Source organism: Martes martes (assembly GCF_963455335.1).
Source record: "Martes martes genome assembly, chromosome: 5".
NCBI classification, from domain to species: domain Eukaryota; kingdom Metazoa; phylum Chordata; class Mammalia; order Carnivora; family Mustelidae; genus Martes; species Martes martes.
The window spans coordinates 148,905,713-148,928,711 of record NC_137892.1 but is presented as its reverse complement, the minus strand read 5'-3'; the positions used below and the strand labels follow the sequence as shown (position 1 = coordinate 148,928,711).

Below are 22,999 nucleotides of genomic sequence, written 5' to 3'. Positions count from 1 at the left end.
GTCTCTTCAGAGATAAAATGAGGGTGTCAAAGAAAAATGTCTCATAAACATGTGTTTGGATTTGATAATTGTATGTTCTGTTTAGTTGACTACTTCCAAACCGTCAGGATTCTTGTAATAGTTGTAAGCTATCAGTAGGTATAAGCCTGTTAGCCTCCACTGTGAAGATAATGTTTCCTATAATGTATTTACAACTGTCAGTAATTCCAAGGACACTTTCATGTTTTATTTATTATTTTACAGACTTTATTTATTTGACAGCGAGACAGCACAAGCAGGGGGAGCAGCAGGCAGAAGAAGAGGGCGAAATAGGCTCCCCACCGAGCAGGGAGCCCAATACAGGGCTCAATTTCAGGACCCTGGGATCATGACCCGAGCTGAAGGCAGTTGCTTAACTGACTGAACCACCCAGGTAGCCCCCCCACCCCCACCCCTACCCAAGGACATTTTTAAGTAAGAGAAACATCTGAGGAGGATAGTTTTAAAGGCTATACTCCTTTGGCCAAAAAAATAAAACATAAGACAGTGAGAAATTTGTTTACAAATGATATTTGTGTATTAAGCTTTTTTAAAGATTTTATTTATTTGACAGAGAGAGATCACAAGTAGGCAGAGGCAGGCAGAGAGAGAGAGAGAGAGGAAGCAGGCTTCCCGCTGAGCAGAGAGCCCAATGCGGGGCTCGATCCCAGGACCCTGGGATCATGTCCTGAGCCGAAGGCAGAGGCATTAACCCACTGAGCCACCCAGGCGTCCCTGTATTAAACTTTTTTAAATGTGCTAAATTGGTTGTAAATTAATTCATACTTATTTACATAGTTCTTTCCATATTACTAGAAAATGTGCCTCTTTAGGGGCACCTGTGGCTCAGCTGGTTTAGTGTCTGACTCTTGCTTTTGGCCCAGGTGATGATCTCAGGGTCATGAGAGCGAGTCAGTGCCTGGCTCTGCCCTGGGCAGGAGAGTGGGGAGTCTGCTTGTAATTCTTTCTCTCCCTCTCCTTCTGCATCTTCCCCCCATAAATAAACAAATCTTAAAAAAAAAAAAAAGTGTGCCACTGTAAAAAAAATTAAAGTGTATTTATTTTAAAATAATATTAATATGAAATCAATCAAGTATTTTAAAATATATATTTAAATGGTTGTAAATAGTTAGATGTGCTTATCCTAAATTTTTCTCTGTGACATTATTTTGTGATATAATTTTAGGGTAGTAAAATTTGAAATTTGAAAATTTCAGTAGAATTTTAAGATAATTCAGTAGGTTTGTTTTTTTTTTTTCAGCTTTCAACACAGTTTTATCAGGAGGTTTTCTGTGAAATACACTAGAGGTTTGGGAAGTGGACACATTTAATTTGCAAGGTAAGGGTTTCCCACCGCTAAAGAAAAAGTTGTGGGGTTGGGCAGGGCATACTGGGGTTTGGATCCATTTTTCCACCTCCTTCAGGTTTGCTCACATTTTTTTTTTTTTTTTTTTCCTCAGCAAATGCCAGAGAACACAAACACAAAAACAAGAAACAAAAACAGCAAGATCAACCTCTAACTGGGCCACACCCAAGCCCTCTTCCAACCCAGGCTGCAGGAGAAGGCTGTGAGAGGCACAGTGTTCCCTTCTCAGATCAGTGGGCCAAAGTTAATAAATTAGAATAAATTAATGAGGGCCAGGTTGGGGGAGGGATACAACTTTGTGCTGGGAGGGCCCCTTCTCTCCAACACACAAGAGAGTTAGTGGGGAGAGGCAGGAGGCATCTCCAAAGGCCACTACAGTAGGGATAAGAACAGTGGGGGCAGAAGTCAGGTTTTCCTTCACGTCCTTCCCAAACAGAGCAGAAGAATTAGGAGAGGCAAGGAAAAGAACCCTCTTTTCCCAGAATAAGGAAAGGCCAAGAAAGAGAATGCTATTCAACCCCCCATCTCCCAAACCATCACTAAGGTTAAAGATTTGGTCAGTGAATCCATGAGGTGGGTGACAGGAATGTAGAATGTGGTTGGGAAGCAGAGAATGCTGGAAACAGGGGTACCCAGTCATACCCATCTTTCCAACCTTCAAAGAGAACAGACTTAGGTCAGGCGAGAGGGCACAAGGGCTGAAGTGTGTATGGAGGGCATCAGTAGTCACTGATCAGTTTCTCCAAAGACATCATTCTGTTTGTGTTTCATGTTCTCAAAGTCAAAAATAGAGCCTGCCATGTGCTTGTAGATGAATTTGATGTCATTGCAGGTTGTCTTGAAGTGTGTGGTGGCATCATAGGAGCAGGAACAGAACACCTGGCTCTAGGAACCATGGTCAGTGGGCTCATAAAAGGGTTCTTAATGGGCCATCATTGATGGCCACAAACTTCTAGTCAATGAGCTCCAGCAGCTCTGGGCAGGTTCAACCTCCTTTTCCACTTCTGTAGTCTCCACCATGGTGCTGGCTGGCAATGGTGATGTACTTGCCCTGGGCAGCCATGTTGTGTGCATAGGAGATCATTCACACATAGATGTCTGACTTCCTGTTAACTTGGTTCTAGGGGGTGATGATTTGGCAGGAGTTGGCATCATCAGTATTCTTGATGGGACGGCTGAAGCTAGAGATGATGCGGATAACCTGGCCAGCCTTCCACACTCAGTCCAGACTGTAGCTGGGGTCACAGATCAGATGCTTGCAGTGAGCTACCTCTCCCTCAGGCTTCACGCCCATTACCATGCCATTCTCCTTGATGATACCATCCATAGGTTTGTTGAGCATATGTGTCCCTCTATGGATGGTGATCTTGAAAAGCCCTGAAGCGGCTCACCAAGGCCATAGAGTGGTTAGACATAAGGACTCTTTCCATATGGAGCCAGGGACTATTTGTACAACTTGATGCACTTCATGGTCTCAAGACAGAGCTGGTCCAGGTAGTCATAAGTGCAGTAGAGGACAAAGGCATGGCCAGTGAGGTCGATGACATCCTGGCCCTGGTTAGGCATGCTGGTGCTCTGGGGGGTCAACATCCTCAAAGGTCTTGAGATCATTTTCATCAAAGTTTGCCACAAACACCAGAACTTGCAGAAACACCATTTCTCAAACATGCCCATCAGATTGAAAGCCAAGGCTTCATTCTCAGTGGATGGCACTTTATAGATTTTTTTTTTAAGATTTTATTTATTTATTTGACAGAGATCACAAGTAGGCAGAGAGGCAGGCAGAGAGAGAGGAAAGGAAGCAGGCTCCCTACTGAGCAGAGAGCCCGATGCGGGGTTCGATCCCAGGACCCTGGGATCATGACCTGAGCTGAAGGGGGAGGCTTAGCCTTAACCCACTGAGCCACCCAGGCACCCCACTTTATAGATCTTTTTAGACAAAGCTGCCCTCCACCACCTTCAAGTCAAGTAGCATGTCACCTCTGTATACAGCAACATCTTTACCAGCTGCCCACTGGCCATGAGGAATTTGGGGATCAGGTCAATGTTCCAGTCTTGGCCCCTTCCCATCGCCTCAGGGGACCCCTCCAGCAACTGAAAAAGTTTATACAGCTCCTCGGGGGTGTGGAGGCTCTCACCCTCATAGTAAGGGTTCCGGTCCATATACAGCACTTTCTTTCCATTCACGCACAATATGCCTGACAGGAAACATTCAGTGAAGCCAGTCCCCAGAATGATCGCATCATATTCCTCGTCCATGGTCAGGCCTAACTGCCAACACAGTCACTCCTCCTCCTGCTCCACCACAGCTGCCTGGGCCAGGATGATTCAGTAGTTGTTTTTGTTTGTTTGTTTTGTTTCTGTTTTTTTTTTTTTTTTTTAAGATTTCATTTATTTATTTTAGAGAGAGTGAGTGAGAGAGACCATGAGAGGGGAGAGAGTCAGAGTGAGAAACAGACTCCCCACTGAGCAGGGAGCCCTCTATGGGACTCCATTCCAGGACTCCGGGATCGTGACCTGAGTGAAAGGCAATTGCCCAAACAACTGAGCCACCCATGTGCCCTAATTCAGTAGCTTTAAGTATACTTTTCTTCTGTAAATTTATTTGTTAAGGTTTTAATTCCATTAATTTTAATGTTTACATAGCTAACATTAATACCCAAATTTTCATGAGACTCAGGATTTTACTTCTGGCATTTTACTGATCACACTTTTTTTTTTTTTTTTAATTTGCTTTTTCTAATATTTTGTTTCAGTTACTTCTTACCAAAGTTATAATTTTACGTGGTTAGTTTTAAACATTAAACAATCTAGAAGATTTATTTAAAAATAGAAATTTTCTACTTTAACTCATCTGTATTACTCATTATTCATTACATTTAAGCCATATTCAACCAAAAATGGTTTGATTGTAATAGAAATGATGCCTCTTGCAGGTTTTAAATAATATTCTGTTATGTAACTATCTGTTGATCCACTCTATACACTTTCCCTGAGTAAAAAAGGACACTTAAGCTCTCCTTCATGATGGGACCCAAGTGCAGCATATATAACTCAATGATAAGATTTGTTATGATACTTATAGTAAGTAATTTATCATTCTTTTTTAAAATCTTGGTACTTTACATAGCAGATGCAATTCAGACAAATCGTATTATTTATTTATTAAAAATTAAATAAGTTATTTATTTTTTCATTAAACTTACTCATTTTATTTATTCTTTATTTATAAATCTATTTATATATTACATATTATATATAAATTTATTATATCTCATATATGAATGCATTTGTTACCATTTATTTATTTAATGATTAAATTATCTAATAATAATTATTATTTGATAATTAAATAAATTGTTGTTTATTTAATACCTAAACAAATATTTATGACACTTAAAAATGTAGGCATTTAGTCACTTTGATTGATTTTTTATTATTTTTGAACAATAAAATTACTCTTAACATACAAGTGAATAAGACAGAGAAAAACAAATACTATAAGATTTTACTCATATGTAGAATTTAAGAAATAAAACAAATCAGCAAAGGGGTAAAAAAGAGAGAAAGAAACCAGGAAACTGACTCTTATTTTTTATTATTATTGGGGAGAGAAAAAGAGAAAATGAGCAGGGGAGGGGCAGAAGGAGAGAGAGAAGCAGACTCCCCATTAAGCAGTAAACCCAACACAGGACTCGATCCCAGGACCCTGAGATCATGACCTGAAATAAAGGCAGATGCTTAACTGACTGAGCCACCCAGGGGTCCCCAAGAATCTTTAACTATAGAGAACAAACTGATGGTTACTAGAGAAGTGGGCAGGGGATGGCAGAATATGCGATGGGGATTAAAGAATACACTTGCAGTGACGAGCACTGAGTCTTGTATGGAAGTGTTGAATTGCTATATTGTCCACCTGAAACAAATATTACACTGTCTGTTAACTATCTAGAATTTACATTCTAGAATTAACAAGCTACTGCATCAACCCCTCTCAAACCATCCCCAACATTCTTCTAGGTGGAGTAAAGCCAAATACCCGTATTTCTGTCATCATATAATATTTATTTCACTTAAGTGGCCATTTTTCATATTGAATCATGACCAAAAAAACTGAGGCAAACATGATCGAAGTAACCAAAGTTCAATCAAATTCTGCTTACTCTCAGATGACCCTTCTATTTCATGGGGTTCACTACAGAGTCTCCCTCAGTTTCCTTGGTGACATGAAAGCAAACCTTTTGGAGTTCTTCCACCTTATTTTATCTATTTCTTCCCAAGTTTCCATGAACTTACATGCATTTTTAAATAATAAATGTAAATAAATTTAATTTTTGTTAAATACCTACATTTCTCCTTTCCCCTTCAAAGCAATACATTCCTCATTAGAGCAAAATTGCCAAATCAAACCTTAAAATCATTCCCTGACATAATAAAGTAGTATAATAGGGAAATAAAACCATGCTGTTAGCATTCTGGTGGGGGGGGAACCAACAATATTAGGGGTGGAAGGAAGGAATGTAATCAGAGGGTAGAGATATTTCCCCACTCAACTTTAACTCACTAAAGGCAGAGGTCTTATCTATGTTACCATTTTTGCATCATTAAACAATGCATGTTATGGGATATTTAATCATCTGACAAATATTTATTGATTCTTTGCTATGTGCCAAATACTGCTCTTGGTTGTAAAAATTACACAGTAAGAATATAAACCTTAACCTTAGGGATCTCATATAAAAGATGCAGCAAAGAAATGTGTGGAAGAATGAATGCATTCTCATTCAATGTGAAAGAGTTTTGATTTTAAGTATGGTACTCTGGTGTCACTAGGGTTGTCATATTTTGTTTAATGGTGAGTAACAAAAATCCAACTATAGAGGAAATAGGTAAAGGAAACATATGAGGCACATGTGATATAATCTGAGGAAGTGTTAGATAAGCAAACGTCAAGGATCATGGATATAACTTGGCCCAAAAGGCCAGCAGGCATAAGAGACAAATGCTGTCATTCTTTTGAGAGGATTTCTGCTGACATTTTCTGAACCTTTTGTGTGAAGTTTTATCTGTATAGATGTTGTGAGGTAGAGTAAGCATGTATAGATACTGTAAGGTAGTTGATAGCTAAATAATTTTTTCAACAGACTGTGAAGTAACCAAGGCCTTGTATTCTGGGATAAAAAGGGCAAGTGGGAAGTTTCCCAACATAAGAAACTATGCTTTTTGTTAATCTGTCCAATAAAAGATATTTTTATTTGTTGTCATTTCAAAACAAACAAAATCCAAAAACTAAATATATGTGGACTCATGTTTACCCCAAATTAGGCTAAAGGCATTTTTGTTTACACTTTTAATATTTATTAAGACTTCCTTTTCTTCTTATACAAATCTGTTACTAAATCAGTGCTTCTAATTTTTTCTTACAATTTGGAATAAATATTTCATGAGAGCTGGGACTTTCTTTTCTGGTGCATTTCTAGTACTCAGAATAGTATTCAAAAACTACCAAGTATATATTGGCTCCACCTATATGTGAATAAACAGATGCATAGACCATTGTGACACATCATAGTGAAGAAATGTAATTTGGTACACGTTTTAAAAATAACACCATTTTTAAAAATTTTGTAACTACTATATGTTTGTCACTATGCTAAGTGTTTTAGATATATGATTTCGTTATCTCTGTATTCCCTACTACATTAATAAGGAAGTACTAATTTTCAAATTCTAAAGATAAGAATACGAGTCTTTAAAAAGGCTTATGAACTGGGATATGATCTTGAGAAATTGATAGAAATGGACTTGATCAGAAATAAACCTAGCTTCAAAGCCTATGCATTAACACTACAACATGCAAAAGCCATCTGGTTTACTTTGCTATCTAGACATGATATCAGTTTTGGAAATGAATATGTGGGCTGAAGTTACAACACAACTATTGGAACCAGAATATCCAAGTGCAATATCTTAATCTTTTGATTAAAATATGTAAAACAGGTATCATTCTTATGTAACAAATGACCTAAGTTATCCATAAAATTTTCTAGGTGTTTATGTGTATTTTATATTAGAGAAAGTAAATATCAATTTCCTTCTTTTAAGTCAAATTTTTGAAATGTTTCCAGGCCTAAAACAAGTTAATATGACTCCTCTAAAATCTTCTGATGGCAATACATTAAGATATAAAGATAATTTTCCAGAAAGATTTATATTTTTCTGTAGTTTTATTTCTCATGTCTCAACTATCCCACTTAGCTGAAAAGCTCACTAAATTTTTAGGTCAACTTTTGGAATCCAGAAATGCCAAATGCTATGCTCTGGTTCCTGTGAAGCCCCAAGAACTTTCTTTATCCTTTGAATAAGAGTTCTGATCTTCTCTGGGTCAGCATTTTACCTTTGAATGTTTTGGCTTAGATTTTAGCTTATTTATCATTCTTTCTGGGCAATAAACCAGAAACAGACTTTAATTTTATCTTCCAGGACATTTAAAATGTTCTGAAAATTTTTTTGAATGTAGCAACAATCAAATTTCATAAGTTAAAATAAAGATGGCATATGTTTTTTTAAAAAAAATGTGATTTTGGCTTGGATAACATGCCCTTTGCAGCAGCAAGTGATAAATCTGAATTATTGCATAATAAATATGACTATATTAATTAGAGATAAGTTTCTGATGGCTAAAATAATTAATACCATGGTTTAGTCAATGCAAATCTATAAATATGTCCCTGCATTTTCCACAGATCAAAACAAATAGCACATTTGAATATAAGTTTAGGAATATTTGGTCATATTTGGACATAAGTTTAGGAAATAGAGATACTTATGTAGAGAAAGATTATGTTTATTTCAAATATTATGTCTATATGTTAATATTTATATTTTGCAAAAATTTTTATGAAGATTTATGAACTTTTTCTTTGTAATTTTTTCTTAATATTATAACGGGTTGTAGCTATGTAACTCCTAAGCTTATATGTTTGATCAGTAATAAGAATAATATCATGGGGCACCTGGGTGGCTCAGTGGGTTAAGCCTCTGCCTTCGGCTCAGTCACGATCTCAGGGTCCTGGGATCGAGCCCCGCATCGGGCTTTCTGCTCCGTGGGGAGCCTGCTTCCCCCCTCTCTCTGCCTGCTTGTGATCTCTCTCTCTGTCAAATAAATAAATAAATAAAATCTTCAAAAAAAAGAATAATATCTTGATAAGAGTCAATATAAACTTTCAGGCTTTATTTGAACACTGATTTTTATAGGAATAGAATTAAAATATATTTTTTGTATAATTTTTTTAAAATTTTTGTTCCGCATGAGTATTTTCTTTCCAAATTTCAATGATTGATCCTGAATTAAAAGCAGAAAGTTTCTAAAAAGTACCTGTATGAATTGGTCTATTTTGGTCTTTTTCCCTCCATTTGTTGATAAATTAAAATAAAATATCCTTCATGGGCCAAACTTTGATGACACAGAAAAATGCTAAAATAATGGTAAATGATCTATACTTTGGAAATGTCTTGCCATTTTTATAAATAATTACCATTTCTTTAGATTTATAATCACTAGGACTAGCTGAATCTATGTATCTGGCAGTTTAGAAAACTCGTTTTTTTTTTTTTTTTTTTTTTTCCTGATATTCAGCCTTAGCTACACTTCAGGGTGTTAAACATGGCAATTGTGGCTTTAATAGAGTAAATTAAAATTATACTCAAGTCTTTGGTAGCTAAAGAAAATGGTACTCTTATGGGGCACCTGGGTGGCTCAGTGAGTTAAAGCCTCTGCCTTCGGCTCAGGTCATGATCCCAGGGTCCTAGGATGAGCCCCACATCTGGCTCTCTGCTCAGCAGGGAGCCTGCTTCCCTTCTCTCTGCCTGACTCTCTGCCTACTTGTGATCTCTGTCTGTCAAATAAATAAATAAAATATTTTAAAAAAAGAAAGAAAATGGTACTCTTAGACTAAATGAGTGTTATAGCATGAATTTGATCAAGATGCCAAAATATATTAGTTGGTGATACAACTGTTTGAATGACAGTCTTATTTACCAGATTAACTAAATCAGAAATATACAGATGATCTTTAGTTCATTTCTACCCCTCAACAGGAAACTCAGTGGGTCATTAATATTACCCCATCTCCATTCATCATTCATACATTTATTAATTTGACTTATAGTAGTATTCTAACATGAGTGAATAATCTTGCCATAGATATTCACCATCTGTTGTTTTTACTTTTCCTTTTTTTTTTGGAGAGGGCAAGGTATTGCTTTTAAAGGTCTAAAGAATGGGCTCTAGTCACACTTAATCAGTTACCAAGCAGTTACACCTTTAAAAAATTGATGAACCCAGGGGTGCCTGGGTGGCTCAGTGGGTTAAAGCCTCTGCCTTCAGCTCAGGTCATGATCCCAGGGTCCTGGGATCAAGACCCGCATCAGCCTCCCTGCTCACCGGGGAGCCTGCTTCCTCCTCTCTCTGTCTGCCTCTCTGCCTACTTGTGATCTCTGTCTGTCAAATAAATGAATAAAATCTTTAAAAAAAAAAAATGATGAACCCATCTTAAAAGCCTGGCAATTCATTTAGAAAATTCATCTGGAAATGTATCTCCATTACTTAAGATGTTATTGTAAAAATTAAGTGAAACTCAAAAATGAGAATAATAGTAATAAATTACTGGAGAAAATAATTTTTACAGTATTTATTTCTTCCATTTTCAAAGCTAATTGTGTCCCCTTCCATTGTGTTAAAATATAGACTGATGCTCCACAGTATAGCACAACAGGTAGAGAAAGCACTCAGGTTAATTTAAACAAGGAGGCAACATTAGAAAAGAGAGCCCACAGGGGCACCTGGGTAGCTCAGTCATTAAGTGTTTGCCTTCAGCTCAGGTCATGATCATAGGACCCTGGGATCAAACCCTACATCAGGCTCTCTGCTGAGCCTGCTTCTCCCTCTCTCACTTCTCTTGCTTATGTTCCCTCTCTTGCTGTCTCTCTCTGTCAAATAAACAAAATAAAATAAAAATCTTAAAAAAGAGAAAGAAAAAGAGAGACCACAATAAAATAAGATATTGTGGGACTAGTCCATTAAGATTATTTTAATCCAAATCATATTTATGATACACATGTTTGTATGTGTTATCAAACTTGGTGTTACAAATAGCTTGAATATTACATTGACAAAATGCAAAAGATGAAGATTAGATTATAATATAGATTATATAACCTATTAACCTACATAATTTAGGAAAAATATATAATTAAAATGTTTTCTTTTGCTCTAAAATGATTTTGGAGAGATACACACACACACACACACACACACACACACTAAAAAAAGTTATAACTCAAAAAGTTTAGAGTAAACACTCTATAACTTCAATGGATAATTTTAAGGGTACAAATATTCACCATATTAAATTTATCTTTAAAAAATACAACTAATTAAAAATAATATCTGCCTTATTTTTTTCCAGTGGTAGCAATAGAAAGCTGTGACATATAAATGCATTTTTCTCTTTCCTCATTAAGATTGATATACATTTTTATTTTTTTAATATTTTATTTATTTGAGATAGAGAAAGAGAGCAAGAGCAGGGGAGAAGAGGGAAAGGGAGAAGCAGGCTCCCCACTGAGAAGAGAGCCCAACATGAGACTCAATCCCAGGACCCTGGAATCATAACTTGGGACAAAGGCAGATGCTTAACTGGCTGAGCCAACCAGATACCCTGTACATCTTCAATAGCTATTTGGTTTTAACTCTACCAAGGGATTATTTGGTAAATTAATGCAAAACAAATCCTGTGAACAATCACAAGCTGAAAGATTTTATTAGTTTTAGTCACTGTAACTCCAAATATTTTTACATTAACCATGAAACAAACATAATAAACTAAAAAAAAAAAAAATTGCAAACAAACAAACAAACAAACCACTCTAGGTCAAGCTGTGTATTCTCTAAAGAAAGTAGTTGACATTGGGGTGCCTGGGTGGCTCAGTGGATTAAGCCGTTGCCTTCGGCTCAGGTCATGATCTCAGGGTCCTGGGATCGAGTCCCGCATCGGGCTCTCTGCTCAGCAGACAACCTGCTTCCTCTCCTTCTCTCTCTGCCTGCCTCTCTGCCTATGTGTGATCTCTCTCTCTGTCAAATAAATAAATAAAATCTTAGAAAAAAAAAAAAAGAAAAAAGAAAGCAGTTGACAAAATAAATTAAAGTCTAAGGCAAAATAATGATTATATTTTGTTTGTGATATCATGATAATATTCCCTCCTTCCTTTATGCAGTTACTCAACTCTCTAATTATCTCCATTTTGATCACTTACAAGTTATTCAACAAGTAATTATCCTATTATTAACATCAGAAACCGGAAGTCTACTCTCTAAGATGATCCAACATATCACATTAAAAATTTATTTATAAATTTAATTTACTTCAAAAAGATGAACTTTCTTTTCAGGACTAATGTAAAAATCAATGCATTCCTCTGTATATTCACATTGTGTCATCTATAGTTTAAACTTTTCATCTAATATCAGATTGTACACGTAGTTCTTTATCTAATTACTCTGGCAGAAATGCTTTGGAAAATGTAAAAATAAAATGTGGAGATTCATACTGGCGGGTTTACTATTGGGATCAAGTGTTTTATTAAGTTAAAGATTTTTTTAAAAATCCTTAGCCTAGCACAATTTGATAGAGATTCCTGAATATCAGAGAATTTAAAATAGATTCTTACTTTAAACCTTGCATATTTCTTGTGATGTATAATATAATACCATTGAACATGGCTATCTGTAAAACTATAAATATGATCAGAAAAGACTCAAACTAAATTAAGTTTTAGCAGCCATCAATTTATTCTAAAATGACACTGACATGAAAAATGATTTCTTGGTGTTCGTAAATCTTATTCTGCTAGCTCTTGCTAGAGATATTCTAGAAATTTTCACGCTGAAATATGTAAATCAAGACAAAGTTCTTTTATTAATAATACTATTCAGAAGATTATTTTCCTTTGAATGTATAAATGTAAAATTCTTAATTAAGGTATTGCTAACATTCTCTTTCATTCCTAAATTTATTTTTAAACAAATGTCATTGCTTTAAATATCTAAATTACTAAACCAAATCACATATAATTCTTTAGCTCCCAGATAGGCAAGAGTTAAACAATGGTATTCAAAGACATCAGACTATGTTTTTCCTGCTGCCACCACCAAACTATTTGTTCTTGCATAGGTGTGAGATTCCTAAAATAAATGTACTTTTTCATAATTCAGCTCCTCATATACAATAGAACTTATAATTTACATAATGATGCTTTATGTACTAGAAGATGCATTAATAACAATGCATTCCTGAAATTATTAAGAATGTGAATAAGAAGAGACATAACAGAAATTCCAGAAAACACATGATAAAAATTTAAATTCAAATTTACTCCTTCCCAAACTTGAATAACATACAGATTCACACATTAGGAATATTTCTTGACTCCCATTTAATTATGCTGTAATATTGGATCATTTCTTTGATGATGATACTAAACAAATCAGTTATAAAATGACAGTGTTCTGAATAGTAAAATCACAATGGTAGCAAGGATAATGTTACACCCTAAATAAATAATATTGGCATATGTTATTCTTGTTATCTCCTGAATATTAACCCTCCCTTCTTTTTTACCTCTTGAGAAGCCAAATAAATACCTTTTTTTTTAAATTAAAAGTCGTTTGCTTATCTTTTATCCTCCCTTTCCACTCCAAGGTTTATTCTACTATTCAACTACTCTACTATTATAATTATAAAATGGAAGGATTTAAGAGAAAATAAAGAGATTTTACTTGTATTTGAATGAGGTAAGGAATAACACCATAGAAAGTTAATTTTATCTCAGTGAAATCATAATATAGGACATGAGATTATGATAAAAATATTAATCAATATAATTAGCCATATATATGTCAACTATATCTTGACTGAATTTCTGTCTGCTTGAAGTAATTACAAAAATTGTTTAAAAAGAAATGTTGATCCTTTTGGTCTTTCTTTCCCATTCAAAGATTCTCCAATATTTCTTATAGGGCTGGTTTAATGATAACAAACTCCTTTAGTTTTTGTTTGTCTGGGAAATCCTTTATTTCCCCCTCTGTTCTAAGTGATAACCTTGCTGAATAGAATATCTTTGGCTATGTATTTTTCCCATTCAGCATATTGACAATATCTTGCCACTTTCTTCTTATCTGCCAAGTTTCTGCAGATAGTTCTGCAGCTAAACTAATTTTTCTTCCTTTGTAAGTTAATAACTTCTTTTGTCTTGCTGCTTTTAGGATTTTTTTTTTAATTTATCTCTGTATTTTGCAAATTTTGCTACAATATGTCTTGGTGTTGGCCTGATTTCATTGATTTTGATGTGAGTGCTCTCTGTCTCTTGGATTTGAATGTCTGTTTCCTTCCCCAGATTAGGGGAGTTTTCAGCTATAATTTTGTCAAATAAAACTTCTGTCCTCTTTTCCCTCTCTTCCTCTGGGAGTCTATTATATGAATGTTATTTCACTTTATGGAGTCACTGAGTTCTCTAGGTCTACATCTGTGATACAATGTTTTTCTTTCCCTCTTCTATTTTGCTTCATTATTTTCCATAATTTTATCTTCTTCAGCATGGATTAAAAAACAAAACAAAAAAGACCCATCTATATGCAGCACACAAGAACCTCATGTTAGACCTAAAGACACCTGTAGATGGAAAGTGAGAAGATGAAAAAATATTTACCATGCAAATGGATGTCAACAGAAAGCCAGAGTGGCTTTTTTTGTTGCATCAGAAAAGCTTGATTCTAAACCAAAAGTCTATAACAAGAGATGAAGAAGATACTACATAATAATAAAGGGGTCTATCCAAGAAGAATATCTAATAATTGTAAATATTTATTCCATTTACAATTGCACCTAACACCATAAGATACCTAGGAGTAAACCTAACCAAAGAGGTAAAGAATATTCACTCTGAAAACTATTAAACACTTATGAAAGAAATTGAAGAAAACACAAAGGGAAAATCATACTGTGATTATGGATTGGAAGAAAAAAAATATTGTTAAAATATCTAGAGTACCCAAAGCAATCTACACATTTAATCCACTCTCTATTAAAATACTACCAGCATTTTTCACAGAGCTATAACAAAGAGTCCTAAAATTTGTATGGAACCACAAAAGACCCTGAATGGCCAACCAATCTTGAAAAATAAAAGAAAGCTGAAGGCAAACAATCTCAGACTTCAAGTTATATTTCAAAGCTGTAGTGATCAAGACAGTATGTTACAGGCACAAAAACAGACCCAGAGATTAATGGAACAGGATAGAAAACCCAGAAATGGATCCACACCCATTACAGTCAACTAATCTTTGACAAAGCAGGAAAGAATATCCAATAGAAAAAAGATGGTTTCTTCAACAAATGGTGTCAGGAAAACTGAACAGCAGTGTGGAAAGAAAAGAAAGAAAGAGAGAAAGGAAGAAACAAACAAACAAACAAACAAACTGGACTATTTTCTTACATCACACACAAAAATAGATTCAAAATAGATGAAAGACCTAAATGTGAGAATAGGAAGCCATCAAAATCCTAGAGGAGAACACAAGGAGTAACATCTTTGACATCTGCTATCACTTCTTACTAGATCCATTCCCAGAAGCAAGGGAAACAAAAGCAAAATTGAACTACTGGGACCTTATTATTATTATTGGGATCAAGATAAACAGCTTCTGCACAGTGAAGGAAACAATCAACAAAACTAAAAGGCAACCTTTGGAATGGGAGAATATATTTGTATATGACATATCTGATAAAGGGTTAGTATCCAAAACCTATAAAGATCTTATTAGGGCGCCTGGGTGGCTCAGTGGGTTAAAGCCGCTCCCTTCGGCTCGGGTCATGATCCCAGCATCCTGGGATCGAGCTCCACATTGGGCTCTCTGCTCAGCAGGGAGCCTGCTTCCTCCCTTCTCTCTCTGCCTGCCTCTCTGCCTACTTGTGATCTGTCTGTCAAATAAATAAATAAAATCTTTAAAAAAAAAAAGATCTTATCAAACTTAACACCCCCAAAAACAAATAACCCAGTTAAAAAATGGACAGAAGACATAAATAGGCACTTTTCCAAAGAAGATATCCAGAAGGCTAACAGACATATTAGAAGATGCTCAACATCACCCATCATCAGGGAAATACTAATCAGTCCTCATAAGATACCACCTCACACTTGTCAGAATGGCCAGAAACAACAGGTATGGGCAAGGATATTGTACTATTGGTGGGAAAGCAAACTGGTGCAGCCACTCTGGAGAGCAGTATGTACTTCCCTCAAAAAGTTAAAAATAAAACCACCTTATAATCCAGCAATCGAACTACTAGGTATTTACCCAAGGGATACAAGAATACAGATTTAGAGGGATACATGCACCCCAGTGTTTATAGAAGCATTATCAACAATAGCCAAATTTTGGAAAGAGCCCAAATGTACATTGACTGACAAATGGATAAAGATGATGTGGTAGTTATACAATGGAATATTACTCAGCCTTAAAAAAAAAAGAACAAAATCTTGCCATTTGCAACAATATGGATAGAGCTAGAGAACATTATGCTAAGCAAAATAAGTCACACAGAGGAAAACAAATATATGATTTCATTCACATGTAGAATTTAAGAAACAACAAATGAACAAAGGGAAAAAAGAGAAGCAACCTATAAAACAAACTCTTAACTATAGAGAACAAACCGAGGGTTGCCAAATGGGAGATAGATGAGCAATGGGTTAATTGGGTGATGGGTATTAAGGAGGGCACTTGTTGTGATGACTACCAGGTGTTGTAAGTAATGAATCACTAAATTCTACACCTGGAACTAATATTACACTGTATGTTAACTCATTGGAATTTAAATAAAAACTTGAATCCAAATAATAATAATAATAATAATAAAATAAATAGTTTGAAGTTCCCAAGTATATAACCAAAATTGCCTACTTTTTTTTTTCCAGTTCTACAGGCAATAATTAATTAAATTTCCAAATCAGTTTACATTAAGAAAGAGAGAGTGTTCTTGTTGGTCCTGACTTAAAAAGCCTGGGCTTTTCCAGACAGAAAAGATTAGGACCATGAGATATATTTTGTGTAAGAAGATTCTTATTATTGGCTTTAAAAATGAAGGGGGGTCTTGTGATAGGTGGTACCATCTGCCTCTAGAAGATGAGCATAAACTTTGCTCACAGGCAGTATCATAGCCAATGAGGTTTATCCAAGGCATGATTATTGCTAATAGATGAGCATAATTTCTGATTGATAACCAGCAGAGAAATATTGAACTCATTCCTCCAAACATGAGTGGATTCTGTCAATAACCTGAATGAGCTAAGAAGCAGATTCTTCCACAGAGACTTCATATCAGAACTCCCACAGATTCCTTGAGTGTGAAACCAGCAGAAAACCAGTGAGCAATATCCAGACTTCCCATCAATACAACTGTGAGGTAGTGAATTTTACTCCTCTGAATTATGCTCCTGATGTTGTGATAATTTTTCACATCAAGATAGAACTTAAATACTATTTGTTATTATAGTTTATAAATAACATAAAAACGTTAAACAATTTATAGAATACTCTATACAACACTGGTGAGACAGATAAAAATGTATACCATTTAACCATGGTATATGGTTAAAAGCACTCTAGAGAGATCCTTTAGAGTTGAACTGGAATTTACCAGTTTTAGCTGTTGACCTTGAACAAGTTATTTAACCAATCTGTGCCTCAATTTTTTCATCAATTAATAAGAATAATAACAGGTCTGCCAAAATAATTGAATGAGTTACTATTTATAAGTTGCTTAATATAATGCCTAACAAATAGAAAATAATATATAAATGTTTGCTAAATAAATGTATCCTTGTAATGTTTCCTAATTGTTTTGCTGACCTATGAAACTAGTCATTCAGCCTTGTTGATTTACCTAATTAGGATGAAATATAATGAGCTACTTCATTAACTTCTATGGGATCCAGCTCCTCCCTGCTTATTTGAAATACAAATTATGCTTTCTAATGTTATATGGAGAATTAGAATTCAAGCATTTTGGGATATAGCTAAACTTTGAAATCAAAGATGAAATTTTACTTTGAAGGCATTGAATCCAGTTACCCATTCCTTTATTCGTTCAATATTTATCAATATTTATTCTGTCTATATAAACCTGAAATACAAAATTGACTATGGATTGCTACTATTCTAAAAGAAAATAGATTAATTATGAAGACTGGAAATGCTCACAATAACTCTTAGTTCAAAAGGCTATGAAAGTGGATTCATTGTTTACTGGGATTCTAAGTATATCATAGAACATTTGAGAGGGGGACACCTGGATGGCTCAGTGGGTTAAAGCCTCTGCCTTCAGCTCAGCTTCAGGGTCCTGGGATCGAAACCCCCATCGGGCTCTATGCTCAGTGGGGAGCTTGTTTCCCTTCCTCTCTCTCTGCCTGCCTCTCTGCCTACTTGTGATCTCTGTCAAATAAATAAATAAAATCTTAAAAAGAAAAAGAATATTTGAGAGGAAACTTCAGCTGTCTGCAAATCAGGAATTTGGGTTATGCAGTTGATTATTCATTCATTTGTGTTTAGATAATTCAAAATGTATTAATTAAGAACTTAACATTTAGGAGCTCTCATAATGGAATGATTACACAATTGAATATGTCTCAGGATATCTCAGAGTGTATTGGAGAAGATATTCCCATAAACAGTTATAGCACTATGGGATGTGTGGTAGTTTCATGGTGGAAGGAAATGATATAAGATTCTTAAATGGGTCTGCTAATCCAGGATTGCGGGAATGTTATGTGTCTTTGAATTTCATAACTCAAATCTTCCTCCATGCCCTCAATCACATGCACACTTCAATTATTCTAACTTTTCTAGTTGTTTATGTTTCAAATGTGTTTTCTTCTTGACAGACCTATTGTGGTTCCAATTTCCCTCTCAACCCTGGGCAATATTTACTTAATATTGTGTTTTGAAAAAATTCACTAGGGCAACAAGGACTACATTGACTACAAAGTGTCAACATTCTGCACCACCTCCCCACAGGAGTTAGAGTGTAGGAAGATAAAGAATATACAATTTCAAGTATAATCTATGTGCTAGAACACATAGTCTAGAACAAAAGTGGTTAGATAAGTATATCAGAAGTGTGTGGCTGCGAAATTAAACAGGATCAGAAGTCTAAAAATTTTAGGTGTCATACAAAGGACTTTTGACTTTAAGTGCCAAGCCTAGAATCAAATAGTATTTTCACTGAGACCATGTGTCCCATGTAGAAAGTGTAGGGGAATGGAGTCATATCAGAAACACTTTATAAAGAACATGGCAGCAGGGATTTTTTTCTATAAATGCCAAACCCATTGCTTAGCAAATTTCAAGCCCCAATGCACATGGGCTTGTAGTATCATTTGTTCAAAAAATCTTATTTTTCTTTACTAATTCTGTACTAAAATTAAATGAGTCTAAAAACACAAGCTTGATGATAATTTATTAATTCTAAAAATACGTCCTGAGTGCATCTATCTACTAGGCACTGTACTGGGTGTGGAAGATAGATGATTGAGATAGCATCTCTGACTTCATGGAGTTTACCACCATTAAGTAAGAAGCCTTTACCAATATCATCCAATAAATGAATAATAATTTTAAACAGCAAAATATCCTATGGCATATAAGAATATATTGAAGCAAAACTAAGAGTGTGATGAACTATTTTTATATTGGTCATGTGATTTGGCTTTAAGGTGAGAGATTTCTAAAAGGTGCTTGAGGAAGAGACAATTCAGCTGAGAATACATAAATGTCTCTGAAATCACTATCCAAATATCAAGAAAAACAGTGTCAGAAAGAGAAAATGGCATATGTAAAGACTCTAAGTTAAAATGGAGTATAGCTTTCAGATTAAATAAAAGAAGGTCACAGTGATTAAATATAGAGATCAAGGGGAAGCAAATATAGGATGAAGTTGAAATGGAAAATAAAGATTCATAGGGCAGGTTAAGTTTTGCATTTAAACTAAATACATTGATAAGGTTCAGAGTATATTTTAAGCATGAGAATTCAATGATCAGAGTTATTGAAAAATAGAGTTCATTACAGTTTTGCGAGTGATTTGGGTGTGTTTGCTATGGATGGAACTGTCCAAAGCAAAACAGGGGGCTAATTAAATAAATAAATAAATAAAAATTAAAAAAAAGAAAAATAAACTGAAATAATTAGGTGAAATTGATTATGGTGGCTCAAACTATTGTTTGTAAGAGGGATAAGCAAAAGGATGTAGTTCTATATTGATAATATTAAATTGACAAGACTAAGTGATAGTTTGGATAGGAAAACAATGGAAAAGAGTTTTAAAACAGCTTTCTGCAAAAACAGTTGGATTACAAAAGAACTATATCCTTAGCTAGGTTGTCTGATTATGAACAGATGATATAGTTGGTTACATAAAGTAAGTTGGTATATGACATAGGAATTGCTGACAGACACATGAAAAAATGTTCAACATAATTAGCCATCAGGGAAATTCAGATCAAAACCACATTGAGATTAGAATGGCAAAAATTAACAAGGCAGGAAGCAACAGATGTTGGAGAGGATCTGGAGAAAGGGAAAACTTCTTACACTGTTGGTGGGAATGCAGGTTGGTACAGCCACTTTGGAAAACAGTATGGAGGTTCCTCAAAAAGTTCAAGGTAGACCTATCGTATGACTCAGGAATTGCAGTACTGGGCATTTACCCCAAAGATATAGATGTAGCGAAAAGAAGGGACACATGCACCTCAATGTTCATAGTAGCAATGTCCACAACAGCCAAACTGTGGGAGGAGACAAGATGCCCTTCATCAGATGAATGGATAAGGAAGATATGGTCCATATATACAATGGAATATTACTCAGTCATCAGAAAAGATGAATACCCAACATTTACATTGGCATGGATGGAACTGGAGGGGATTATGCTAAATGAAATAAGTCAAGCAGAGAAAGATAATTATCATATGCTTTCACTTATATGTGGAACATAAGGAATAACATAGAGGACATTAGGAGAAGGAAGGGAAAAATGAAGGCAGGGGTGGGGAGAATGAAAGGGGAAGGCGAACCATAAGAGACTATGGACTCCAGGGGAAAAAAAACTGAAGGTTTTAGAGCAGAAGGGGAGATGGGTTATCCTGGTGATGGGTATTAAGGAGGGCATGTATTGCAATGAGTGCTGGGTGTTTTACACAAATAATGAATCATGCAACACTATATCAAAAACTAATGAAATACTTGTATGGTGACAAGCATAACATTAAAAAAAAAAAAAAGTAAGTTGGAGTTATTAAAATAGACCTGGTCCTGGGATGTCTATTTTAGAGCCTTTGAATACAAACAGGACTTAAAGCCATGGAGAAAAATACATTTCCCAGGGAGAGAGTTCTGCATAAGAAGAAGACATACGATTCAATGCATGAGAAATACACAGGAGACTGGAAACGGACAGAGAGAGAAGTATGAGTAGAATGCAATGGAAGGCAAGGAGTTGGATGATTCCAAGGGTGGAAATGGGAAATAAACAGAACCGAATAATAACCAGAGGTTACAGCAATGTGGAGTTAATCAATTCATATTTAGGTTTGGCTGCTTATATTTTTATAGTGAAAATACTACCCAAGGAGTAATAAAATTGAGAAGTGAGATTAGAGAAAGAACATATGATTTAATTTTTAAAAAGGGGGAAATTTTAGGAAATGGAGAACAAATACATTTAAAGATGATGAAACATTACCTCAATGTGCAGTCTCTCTTTTTATTATTTTTAAAATTTTAAGATTTAAGAATAGTAAGTTATGACATTTCTAAATTGTCTTACTATTTGTTACATAAGGAACCACACACATTATTCAAGCTACAGAGTATCACATACACCATGACTGTTAAAATATTACAAGAATTATTGGTACTATTAATCCAATGGCCTGAAAATGTCAGCTTTCTTCTGTGTCCAAACTATCATAAGTGAAAGAGCGGTCCTATTAAATGATGATTAGTCATAGAGGAGTAGTTTTGTCTTCCACATTTACATAGACATAACTACACAAATTAATTTGCTTAGTGAAACAAAAGAACAACAACAGCAATGACAAAACATTAAAAAAAATAAGGTAAGAAGAAATTGACTTAAAAGTGATATATATGCATGCCTCTATAATTTTGAACATTTGTGCTATTGTAATATCTTAATTGGTGCAATATAATCTTTTCACCCTGGAGTTACTTAGATTAAAACATTATCTAAAGTATCATAAAATAATGTGTGATCAAATTTTAAACATGAATTTATTTAAAATTGACCCATTTCAATAATGTCAGAAAGGAGAGTGAAATGATTTCTTTAGGACTGCACGTGTTTACTGCCTGAGATCATCTCTCCTAGTCAAAAATCAATATTACTTTCTTTCATTCATCAGTGATCATAAAGCTTTTCAATAATTCTAATTTTAAAGAATGATTACAGGGAGTATATAGTCATTGATTGCTTAAAGGTTACATCTAAAATGAACACAAAGGTAATTTCATTTTTAATGAATGAGGCTTTTTGAAAAGTCAAGCATTTCTCCTCTGACAAAACTTTATGCATGAAGGTTATGTATTTGATTATGTGTGAATTTGCTCTGTGTGTGTGTGTGTGTGTGTGTTTTCAATAATAAACTTCTATGCCATTCCACAGCTGGAAAATTATTTTTGCTCTGTTGAAAATCGTGTTTATCAGAAAAAAAAAAATATTTCTTTAAAGTTCTAAAGTGGATTTAAATAGTTTTATGATATGTGGTGATATTAAACATATGTTCAGATTCTTAATATTCCTCACATCAAGAAATATAATTTAATATCTCCCCCCCCTTGAGTATAGGCAAGGATGAATGACTTACTTCTAAGGAATAAAATACCACAGGAAGTTTGAAATGTAAATTCTGAAATAAGACTGTAAACTACTAAAACTTTAGTCTTGAGTGCCCTCTCTCCCTCCTCATAGACTAGTGCTTGGTGTTCACTCTCTCTTTTGTCTCTCCTGCTCTCCCCTCTCTCCTTTTTCTTTCCTTCTTTCTCTTCTCCTCCTTTACCTTCCCCTCCTCTTCTCCTTCTCCTGGTCTCCCTCTCTTCCTCTTCCTTGTTTATCCTCCTCGTTTCCTCATCCTCCTCCTCCTTCTTCTTGTGCTGCTTCTCCTTCTCCTTCTTCATGTCTCTTTGTATTTCTCTTTCTCTCTCTTTTAAATATCTCTCTCACTCTTTCTATCTCTCTGAGCCCAGTCACAATCAAAGGAATCCAAATCTATCTTGGTTAGTGAGGTCATGTGGCGAACAGAATGTTTGAAAGATGACATATACATGGAAAGAACGATGGTACCCTAGGGGACAGCCAGCGCAAACTCCCAGCTGTATGATTGAAACTCTTACAAGCAGACTTTCCAGCAGTAGTCAAGCCTTCACAGAGGATGCAATTTGGTTGACAATTTGCCTGCAAACTTGACTCATGGTGACCT

At 35.1% G+C, this 22,999-nt stretch overlaps 1 pseudogene across 1 annotated transcript; it reads right to left on the bottom strand.

The window, feature by feature from the left end:
• Positions 1–2,110: 2,110 nt before the first annotated feature.
• On the bottom strand, positions 2,111–3,643 carry LOC308343250 (rab GDP dissociation inhibitor alpha-like; annotated as a pseudogene). Its single transcript has 2 exons — positions 3,324–3,643; positions 2,111–3,118 (listed from the first exon to the last, which is right to left on the bottom strand). The product of its transcript is annotated as a rab GDP dissociation inhibitor alpha-like (transcript).
• Between the last annotated feature and the right edge of the window lie 19,356 nt (positions 3,644–22,999).